General features: G+C 39.6%; 1 pseudogene; it reads right to left on the reverse strand.

The window, feature by feature from the left end:
* Positions 1–8,873: 8,873 nt before the first annotated feature.
* Positions 8,874–11,173, reverse strand: LOC149134816 (uncharacterized; annotated as a pseudogene).
* Between the last annotated feature and the right edge of the window lie 358 nt (positions 11,174–11,531).

An 11,531-nucleotide genomic window follows, 5' to 3' on the forward strand; every position in this document is an offset into this window, starting at 1 on the left:
ATTCTCAAAACCGTGACCGTCTCCCGCAATGATTGGTTTCACACCACATGGAATAAAGAATTGAATCCTAAGACCAAGCTATCTGGTAATGCAACCTGATTCCAGCACCCTTCTAATAATATTCATAGGTACATGCAAATTTATGTATGTATATATATATTTGTGTGTGTGTGTGTGTGCGTGTGTATGTGTGTGTATATATGTATGTGTGTGTGTGATGATGGTCGCTCCTGTCGATTTCGACTTACGGTTAAAGAGATTAATAAAAGGCAAGAAAAAAGAAAGAAAAAGGAAAAAAATAAGAAACTAAGAATCTGAATTTATTTGCAATGAATGCGTGAATGTAATTTCAATCCTGACATGGATTTTGCTATCAAGGTGCAATGATTTTAATTTTACCTGGGAGTGGACAAGTTCTATTTGTTCTTTTATCTTCAGCTTAAATTACTTGGATGCATCGTGACACACTTTACGCCATGCAGATCGATCTAGGCCTTGGCTTTCCCAAGATGTCAGGTTAAGCTGTAGAGATTTTAGTGATTGCTTAAACTTATCTTTATACCAACGGAGAAGTCTTCTTTGTCGCGATATCTTTCCACTTTTTGGACATACAGAAGAATTTTGGGAAAACGTTCAATTTTCATTCGAACAAGATGTCCTACCCATCAGCACTGAATTTTCATCAGAAGGCTTTGTATATTGGAGGTATCACATTTTTCTTATGTCTTTGCATTGGATATCTTATCTTGCTATTTTATGTTGCATATGTTGTGCAAACAGCACATGGGAAAGCTTGCAAGTTTCTTTATATGTCTGTAGTATGCCTGTAGTACGTGTGTGTGTGTGTGTGTGTGTGTGTGTGCCCCCGCCATACAAAGGTGTATTGAATATACAAGATTTGTATACACTTGTTTTCATTTTCAGACTGACATCTTGTTCATCCTACAAACGAATGGCAAGTTTTCCAGAAAGACTTGTAGCCTTAGCTATTCTAACATTGATTTCGTTGTGAAGAGTACACTTACAGTTTACTGTTCTTCCAAGATATTCAAATGACCTGATCCATTTGAAAGGATTGTTGTTTATCATCACGATTAAATGTTGAGTATGTTCTGCCACAGGTTTTGGTTGGAATAACACTTCAGTCTTCTTGATGCTGGCAGTCAGTTCAAATGCACTAGCTGCCGCAGCAAACCTGTCGACCCTTTCCTGAATTCCCTCAAATGTGCGAGAAATCAATGCGCAATCATCAGCAAATAGAGAGTCACGCAAGATCTCTTCCTTAGTCTTTTTTCTTTGATTTGAAACTTTGCCCGTTCAAGTTTAATACGAGGGGTGTTCAATAAAGATTTCCTCTGACCCACTTCCCAAGGAGTGGGATAAACGAAACTTACCATAATTATTAGTCCTTCTTTACATATCTACCATTAATGGTGACACACCTCTTCCATTGCTTTATGCAGCTGTGAAGACCTCGTCTGTAGAAATCAGTAGGTTGCTTCTGGAGCCAAGACTTTACCACGGAAATAAGTTCATCATCGTCCGAAAATGCTTCCCCTTCAAAAAAGACCGCATGATTGGAAAGAAGTGGAAGTCAAACGATGCGAGGTCAAGAGAGTACGGAGAGTGAGGAAGGATTTTATAGCCGAGGAGTGTGCTGCGCATTATAAACTGGGACGTTGTCTTGAAGAAGGTGGACCCTTTTGGTTAGCATGTCACGCCTCTTTGCTTTTCTGCAGCGGTGAAGCATAATATGCCCCTTTAATTGTGGTGCTCTTTGCCAGGAAATCCATCATCACTACTCCGCGCCGGTCCCAAAGGACTGAGTATCACCCTGCCTGCTGAGATTTGGACATGAGCCTTCTTTGGAAGCGGTGAGATATCAGGCTTCCATTGCTTCGACTGGTTTTTAGTCTCATAGTGATGGACCTATGTTTCAACGTGTGTGATAAGTCTGCCGAAAAATTCCTCCTCGTTTTCTTGACACCTTGCCAAAAAAACCTGGAAGCAATTGACTCGTTCCTGCTTCTGAAAATGTGTGAGCATCCGGGGAATTCATCGTTCAGACAACTTCCGCATGTGCAAATAGTCGTGAATGATTTTTCCTCCGGACCCTACACTTATCCTCACTTCTTGGGCTAGTGGCCGAATAATTTTGTGGTGATCCACCAAAATGGTGGCTTCCATTTTATAGATGGTTTGCGGAATGTGGTCGCCCAGGAATAGGAGCAGTTTCCACCGATGTCCGACCACATTTGAACTGGCGGTGCCAGTGTTTGACTATGTCGTATGATGGCGCATCGTCACCATAAACTTCTTTCATCTCATCGAAAGTCTGTTTTGGTGTACGACCTTTCAAATATAAGAACCTGATCACTGATCTGCATTCAGCTACCTCCATTATAACATCTTAGTCCACTTCAGCAACCATAAATGACAGACAAATACTAGTGGAAAGCTATAATTTACAATGTGACATGTAGAGAGACCTATATAATTATACTTGTACAAGTTCCGTTTCCTGCAATAAACGGAAGTGGGTCAGGGGAAATCTTTAATGAACACTTTTCGTAGGCCTCTCATTTTGTGCGAAACTAACATTTTATACCTCCATGGTAATCTGAGAGCATGTTGGAACATCATTGAAAAGAAAATGGGAAAAAGAAGACAACAGGGGTTAAAACACACCCCTGTTTGGTTGCAGTGAGAAAAGAAAATGCCTCTGAACATTGACTGCTAGATACCACTGTTGCCATCATACCTTTATTCCGGGATACTATAACTCTTATCGTCTGATCAGGGAGTCCAGCTTTTGATATTTTCCAGAGCGCCTCACAATACACTGTATTTCTATTTAAAGCCCAAAATATGTGTAAGCTCGTTTCTGTTATTCCTAACTTTGAGATAGAAACTTACGTATACCAGCACCCACAAACCACACAGATCACACAGATGGAGCACATACACGCAAACAGCCGTACAAATAGACTCTCACGCACACACGCGCGCGCGCGCGCGCATATTCTTCAACCTCAGCATATTCTACCGCGCTATCGTATTGTATTCCTCGTACTGTATTCCTTTGTTCACTTGATTCTAAGTGCTTTTACCATTCGGTCTTCATTTTGCTTGTCTCTGTCATGCATGTTGGTGTGTGTGTACGCGTGAGTGTGCCTATATAAATATATTTATATATAAATATACATATTTATGCATGCATATATGTGTGTATGTATGTATGTGTATATCTATGTATGTATGTGTTTGTACATGCTACACACACATGAACAAATACACACACACACACCTATATACATGTATAAGAAAATATGCACATTACATGATATCCGTTTCAGAAACTATGTTCCTATCCTTAATCATTCGAGAGGGGCCCGCCTTGAACTCAACAATACTCTTTGTGTGTGGTCTGAGATTATATTCTTTCGTAGCATGATAAGCTTAACTCTTAGATAAACAAGGCTGCATTCAATGAGCGCCCCAGAATTGAGCTGAGCTCCACACGAACATCCTGACCTGTCAGGCCTGTGACCTTGTTTCTGCTCCGGAGCATATTTGTTTCCTTTATTTCATTACGGGTAAATCTTGAAAATGAGGTATACATCATTTCCCCGTCGAAAATATATAAAAATATATATTTGAGAAATTGCAATTTTATTTGATACTTGGTACAATATTAAGCTAATTTAACATTATGTGTCTTTCGGATTTTGTATTTGATTAGCAAGATTCTTGATGTGAACTTGTGTGTTGAAACAGATTTTATTTTATCTGCAGCGAATAAAAACGAATGCACTGGTTCAATTTCACATTTTTATTATTCGTCAATTAGTTAAATGTTTAGCCAATTAATTAATCGATCGTTTGTTCAATCGTTCAATTATTGAATCAATCGGTTTTGTTTGTCCACGTCCTTTAGTTTCCCTTCGCAACCACTATAATGAAGTGTTTAGTAAAATTCAAAGAATTATGAATTGAGGAAATGAAACATCGTTTTGCGATTGGTGTGTTTCGCTCGTTATAATGTCCAGTGGTTCCACTTCAGCCGATTAGAATGGATGAATATTTTTAGTTCCATTGCTTTTTTTAACAGGTTCTTAAGATTATTATTTTCATATTTGTCATTGCTTCAAACAAACTAAATTTATATGTGTATGTAATATATACAAATCCTATTGATTTATTAATCGAACGATTAAACAAACGATCAATTAATTGGTTAAATATTTAGCTAATTGACGAATATGGTGATTACACTGTTTTTCCCTTCAATTTCAAAACTTTCTGCCCCATCATTTAGAATAGTTATATTTGTATTTTTTAGATTTTATTGACACTAACTTATGACACTTTTAATTTATCTCATTTTTTTTTTCATGCCTTGAAATTTATTACTTTGTTACGTAAAACCAAAAATAACAAGATTGTCCCAGTAATATATTATTTATCACACAAAGAAATACCCTATAAGGAAATAAGATGTGCTAAAGTTCATGCCTTTCTCAGGCGCTTTGAAGATGAAAGTGAAATTCAGCGAACTCCAATATGAATCGAAGCCCAGGCTGGCAAATTCGATCCAACATGCGTGTTTTCTTTTTTGTACATATTTATGTTATATCGATTTCTCTTTGATCACATACAAACGTATTATACATTTTGGGTCAAAGAAATTGCAAACTGCGTTATTCATCTCTCTAACTGTTTGAAAATAGTAGGAGCGAACTTGTGCAATAATAAGTTACTCATTAATACACTTGAAACTGCTCCGGAAACTCACACAGATATATAAATGCACACTTTTTGTACAAGAGAGAGGTTATAGTGGTATGTAGTATGAAGAATTAACGTAGCAAGGAAAAACAACTTTCAAATGTGAAATCTTATAGGCTTACACACGACAAATCCCAAACGTCTGTGCATGCAAAATAAACGGTTAACTTGCCTCAAACGTTCCTTTTAAAGAGATTCAGCTGAACTACTAAAATACTTTACACTTGATAGACTTTCACCTAGTGGCCATTGGTTGTTTGGTATGATGCACTCACGCACACATGTGGCAAGTGTGTATGTCTAGGTGTACATATTTTGTAGTGGAATGTGTAAATGTGTGAGTGTATATATATATATATATATATATATATATATATATATATATATATATATATATATATATATATATATATATATATATATACATTATTGGTATTTCACTTATGTTTATGAGAAGACGCAATAAATTTTTCTGGATCTTTCTTCCATAGCAACAACGAGATTGCATTATTACTTTCCGCATGAACAAAATTAATTACAGAATGGGAAGTAATGTAAGAGTTTATTATTAATCGAAGAGAAAGAAAGCGGCGGAGAGGCAGAAATATGAGAATGTCCATTGAAATGGTTTGCAAGATTTAGTTACGGCCGTCTGCGTTTCTTAGTTCAAATCCTAACTAGTTTGACTTCCATTTCTTTCATGGTCGATAAATTAATATAAACTTGATAGAGTTCTACACCCGTGTCTGTGCGTGTGTAGCGCTAAGTCAATGGTTATATCATTAATAAAAGGAGATAAGGTGGGAGGATGGTAGAAGAATTAGAATTTTTTATTTTACCATACACAAGTATGTAGGTTCAAAATTCAAATCCTTCTGGGATTAGCAGCCTTATTTCGTCCAGTTATCTATAATCTAATTGTGACGTCCAATACAGGACAGTGCTACTGACGTTTATAGCCGCAGGCTAACGACACACATTCTGTGTTCGATTAGTATTTTCGAGGGGAGGTCATCGTTCCCACCTCTAGCTTTACGTGATACACATGGGCTTGAGTTTGTGGGTGGTTACCCGTCCTCGGCGTATGTTAATCTCCAGATTGTGATAGATACTTTATTATGATCAAATGATCTAACATAGAGGGGACAGCACAAGACGTTACAAACATATAATGTTCGTGAGTTCGTTTAGTTTATGCAGTTAAAAATATAGAATGATATATATTTGTGATAAGTGTTAATTACAATGAATTATTTCAGATTTTGACCGGGAAGTCCACCGGCTACACCGTACGAAATTATTATGAATTTAAGCAGGATCATTCATGCCCAACTTCCTCACCAGATCCTTCCATCTTTTCCTGTATACGCTTCACGACAGGCGTCTCTTCTCTAGCCCTATCTTGCTCTTCAGATGATATCTGAAATAGTACAGCAAACCAGGGCCGGAGATGAAGGTTCCCGTCGCGACTTCTTTCATCTTCGTTTTCCATATACACTCTTTCAAAACTGCAACTGTGCATAACAAACTTGCCTCACCTACCTTTGACTGTCCGGGTGGTGGTACAATCTTAATCCTACACTCAGCTGATAGCTGTACTCTTCCTAAATGTGACAGCACGTGTTCCGCGTCAATTATCAAGCCCGAAATCTCCGGACACACAACAAGGGCATGCAGGACGGTTTCATCATCCTGCTCGCACCTTGGGCATGACGATGGCACAGACATTCCATGTCTAGACAGTTTATCACGAAACGGTAAAGCGCTCCTGTAGCACTGCCAGGTCAGGGTTTTCTGGTAATTGTCCAGGTGCCCCGACCCGAAAGTTCTTTTAAACAGGTTGGCTAGTCGGTCCTCATCGAGTCCCAGAGCTTCTCTCAGGACGTCATCCCTCTTAAACTCTACCAGCCCACTATAAGGTACCGAGGTAGTATTCCCACTGCCGGCTAATCCTTCTGGATTAGCACGAGTGCCTGTCGGCACTCTTTTTGCCAATCAGTCAGATTCCGTCTTTTCATGAAACAGGGTTTGAATTCCTCCAAGGAGGCCAGTCGGGGAAAGAATATTTCTGCCAGCGAATTCCATACCTGGTCACCCTCCAGGTATAGCCAGAGGTGCCTCAGCCTCAGCACATGTCTGCACATCATCAATCACGGCATCCCTAATCTACCCTTCAGCAGTTTTTGGCAGCAGATAGAGTGCCTCACAAGCGGCTTTCTTCCCTTCAACAAAAAACGAAAGCGGAGGCGTTCCAACCTGTTTAGCCACGAATCAGGACAAGGGACAACAGTCATACGGTAGGTGATAACAGATGTGATATATACCTGCACCACCTCCACCCTCCCTTTCAGGGATAGCGCCCTTCCAGACCAGGTCCGGATTAGAGCCGCCACCCTGTCTGCAACCTCACTCCAATTCTTCTCTGTCTGGGGATCCGGTCCAAACCAGACTCCAAGCAACTTAACAGGACCTTCCGTTCAATGTCCCACGACATTCGACGGTATTGTTTTGCTACTCTAGGTACCGAGCCACAAGCCGAAGGACTTGTGCTCCTTAATTTTTGCCCTTGCCACCACCTCGTAACATTTGATTGCCTCCTCTACACAAGGTAGCAGAGTTTCATTAGTCATGGTGATGGTGATGGTGATGTCATCTGCGTAAGCAGAAACACACTTACCACATCCCAGTTCATTTGGATGCCTCCCAAATTTTCCAGCCTCCGCAACAATGGCTCTAGAGCTAGTACATACAGAAGCGGAGACAGGGGGGCACCCCTGACGAACGGAGCGCTCGATCCTAAACAGCAGCGACAAGTAACCGTTTATCTGAACTGTAGATTTGATGCCGCCATAAATGGCAGTTATCCAGCCACGGAAGTCTGGACCCAGCCCAACTGCCTCAAGGAAAGACTGCTGCCTGGTACTGGTGGTCTACCCTAGCAAAAGCTTTATTCTGGTCTAAATGGACCAGTGCCCCACCTTTACCGGATAATTTACCCACCCTGTCTAAGGTATAGCGCAGGAGATGGAGATTGTCCTGAATCGACCTGCCTGAGATGGCGCATGTCTGCGCCCTCCTAACAAGTTTTTCCGCGATAGGCGCTAACCTCTTAGCTAACACCTTGGCCGAAATCCTTAACTCTACATTAAGTAAAGTTATGAGCCTAAAACTACCGATAAGTTCCCCTTACTCGGATCTTTTCTGATCAGCTTCACTCCTCCCCGACTCACAGAGCTGGGAATCCTCCCATTCTGCTGCCAGTTTGTGTAGACGCAGACCAGCAAGTGCCCGAACAAGTCCGGCATACTACAATAAAATTCATAGGGCAGACCATCTAGCCCTAGCGATTTGTCCCTGGCGCACTCACCCAGTACCTCTTCTACCTCCGTAGCCGTAATCGACCCTTCATAGCATTCCGCCTCTCGTGCCGAGAGTCACGACCCATCTGTGAGGAAGTCCCTTAGGGACTCCCGATGATCCAGCCCTCCGCTCTCCCCGAACAACTAGGCGAAATGCTGGTGAAAAGCCTTTCGCATCTCCTCTTGTCCAATTACTTCATTTTTCTTTAAGACTGTACGTCTTATAGACCACAGTCTTGGCAGCTATATTCTGTAGTGTATCTTGAGGAGGGAGAAATTTCGTATCAGTCTCTGTTTTCTTTATCATATTCTGATATTTAAATAATTCCGCCATAGACAAGTTCAAATTTACCATATTACCGCCAATGGTAACTGAAACACTGTTTTTTTTTTCTTTCTGAACCTGTTTCGCACTTTCTTTTTCGTTTTCTTTCGCCTTTTCCATCTCTGGGATGTCCAAAATTGACTCTCAGTCAAATTCCATATTAATACAAAAATTCCTTTAACAGGACACACAAATTTTCAAAATTGTTTTCACAATTTGCCAATGAATTTCTGCCAAAAAATTGTCTTTCGCAAAAATAATTTTTAAATAGCCTAATTTTTACCCTGCAATCGGGTAAAAATAAAAATTCGCAGTTCTCCAACAATAACAGTATTTTCGGCCCTGCAGGACGAAAATAACTGTTAACAAAACAGCCGAGGTTCAAATTTCACGGGTTCAACATCAATTCAACGGAATAACAGTACAAAAAACAGTAGAAGTACAACAAAACGAACTCACGAAGGCAGAAACGGGAAAGTCCAACAAAAATCACCAGCTTGTTTCTTTATTACAGGCACAAAGCCTAAACACAGAGGGGACATAAACAGACATGTGGGAACAAAAAACACATGACAGGAGGAATATAAAAGGAATTAAATTACAATGAGCATGAGACGGTTTTCTCAGTTCCGCTCCGAGACGAAACCGTGATTTCTTTTTTACAATTAAACGTTCTTACAGTCTTTTTCTTTCTTTGTTAGCTTTTTCTTTCTTTTTTAGCTTTTTCTTTTTCCTTTAAACTTTTTAATAGTCTATTTTCCTCATTTTTTAATGAGACACAAATTTTACTCACTTGTTTTTAAATGTTCATAAAGGGTTTCAAATCTTCTAATCCCACGACCGGTGGGAGCTCGTCAAACTCGACTTCAACCCCCAACGGGTCCATGTAATCTCCAAACATCTCTCAATTTCTGAAATCTCTCCCTATCTATAACTATTCCTTTAGTTTTTTCCGGGTATTTTCCTGGCGGCAGATTTACTCTTATTACTGATTTATATTTTACAATCTATTTCTCTATTTCTGTAGTTTTGGTATACATGACCAAATGCCACTTATATCTCTTCCTTTTTACTTCTGCTTGCTTCGACTCCCGTCCTGATCTGTCCGGGCGTGCAGACACATCATAACCAATTTTATAAACGCTTCCTCTTTCTACCTGTTGTAATGCTGTTTTTGTTTTTGTTTTTATTGTGTGCCTTCTTTCACTACTGCTTCTGTTGGTGCTTCGCACCTATTTCTCTTTTCTTCCGTCACAATCTCTTTTGGTCTGTTTTGATTGTCTGGGGGAGAATTCACCCATTCCTTTCTCTTCCTCGTGTTTACTATACTGGGAAAGGTTCCTCCACTCTATCTGTCTCTTTTATTGGTACTACCTCTTCGGTATTGTTTTCTTCACTTTTCTTTTCCTCTTCGCTTTCCTTCTCTGGACATCTTGCTTTCATGTACCCTTTTTTGCCGCATAGGAAGCATGTTGGTGGTCTTCCTTCTACTGTTATTCGCAGTTTAGTGTCTTCCGAGAGTACTATTTCCTCCGTTATACTATGCAAGTCTTCCAAAGATAACTGCATAGTCATTTCGAGGCCACAGCCCTAGCAATTGACCTTTTGGGTCCTCGTTATCTTGAGGATTTTCGCCCCTTCCTTCATATCATGCGTTATGGCTGCCACCAACCATTCTTCCTCGATCTCGGGGGGTGGGGGGCACTCTTCCAACCCTCACTCTTCTTCTGTTGGGGTGAACTCTATCTTTTTCGAGGACGTACACAACGTCCTGTATACTACCGTCCTCCTCGCTACGATGTTCATCTGTTCTTCTGGAGGAGTCAGCTTTAGACTGGCTCCCTCTTTTTTTTTTACCATTTTGCTTCCTTCCTTCCACATTCTTGTGTCAATTACTATTTCCTGTACTTCCAGGGTGTGTGTGTGTGTGTGTGTGTTTTGTAAGCTCGTATTTCAGGATTTATTGTACCTCACTCTTAAAAATAGACCACAATACTTCGAAGAAATAAAGCCAAGATATGTTCGTATTGTACCTTGAGTTCAACTCAGCTGTGAACTATTTTACACCAGATAAACGGTATTAAGTACCTGCTCCACTGGCATTTAACACGCTTGTGTAAGATAGCATAAACTGTAAAACAGCGATTAATTTAGAAAGGAAACAATTCGTTAATTGTTGAAGCATATAATTATATTTTAGTCTCAATGAAGATAATACAAAAAAATTGGCTGTTTCGAACACAAAAATATATGAAATTATTTACTTTGAGAGAAAAATATACGTCTGTCTAACATAAAGGATGCTTTCGAATATGTAGTCGTTGCATGCCAATGATATCTTATTTATATTCATTGATAACTTAGACTTGTGGCTCTTGTTTAAAAAAAAAACAGACGATGGATATCGGCAAAGGAAAGAAATTACTAAAACAAAAAGAATAACACATGAATAAGGATTTCTTTCTATTATTTTTATCTAAAAATAATGAAAACAATAATAAGTATGTGAAGTACAAATATAAACCGGCCTTGAAAGAAAAAGAATTACGCAGCCTTTTGTCTGACAATACATCCACGATGTAGCAACGTTTATCATGTTATTGTTTATCGTCTGTCATTCAATGGAAACGTAACATCTGGGTGGGCGATATTATGTTATGTTTGGTGGTGCCTTACTGCTTCGAGAAGAACAAGTTCAATGCATCTTTTAACAAATACCTATCAACAAATATGTTTAGCACAAAACAAAAATTAATTTAAAAAAGAAGACAAATATTTGTACCTCTTGAAGATGTAGGATTCGATTTCTTGTGTGTGTGTCTGTGTGTGCGTGCGTGCGTGCGTGCGTGCGTATGTGTGTAGTATATGTATGTCTGTACATGCATCCTGTAGTGAGGTTGGTAAAAAAATATCCGTGTCATTTCAGAGGGGCTCGGAGACTGAAGGGACAGCTAGAAGAGGGCATTTCTAAACCGGAGATCTGGTCTAAATGATAACAATAAGGCCACCTCCTCGGTTGGAGGAACCAAAGTGTCAGATAGCAGTGCTAATTCAGATGA

Source organism: Octopus bimaculoides, chromosome 7, assembly GCF_046866305.1.
Source record: "Octopus bimaculoides isolate indiv1 chromosome 7, ASM4686630v1, whole genome shotgun sequence".
Taxonomy (NCBI): Eukaryota; Metazoa; Mollusca; class Cephalopoda; order Octopoda; family Octopodidae; genus Octopus; species Octopus bimaculoides.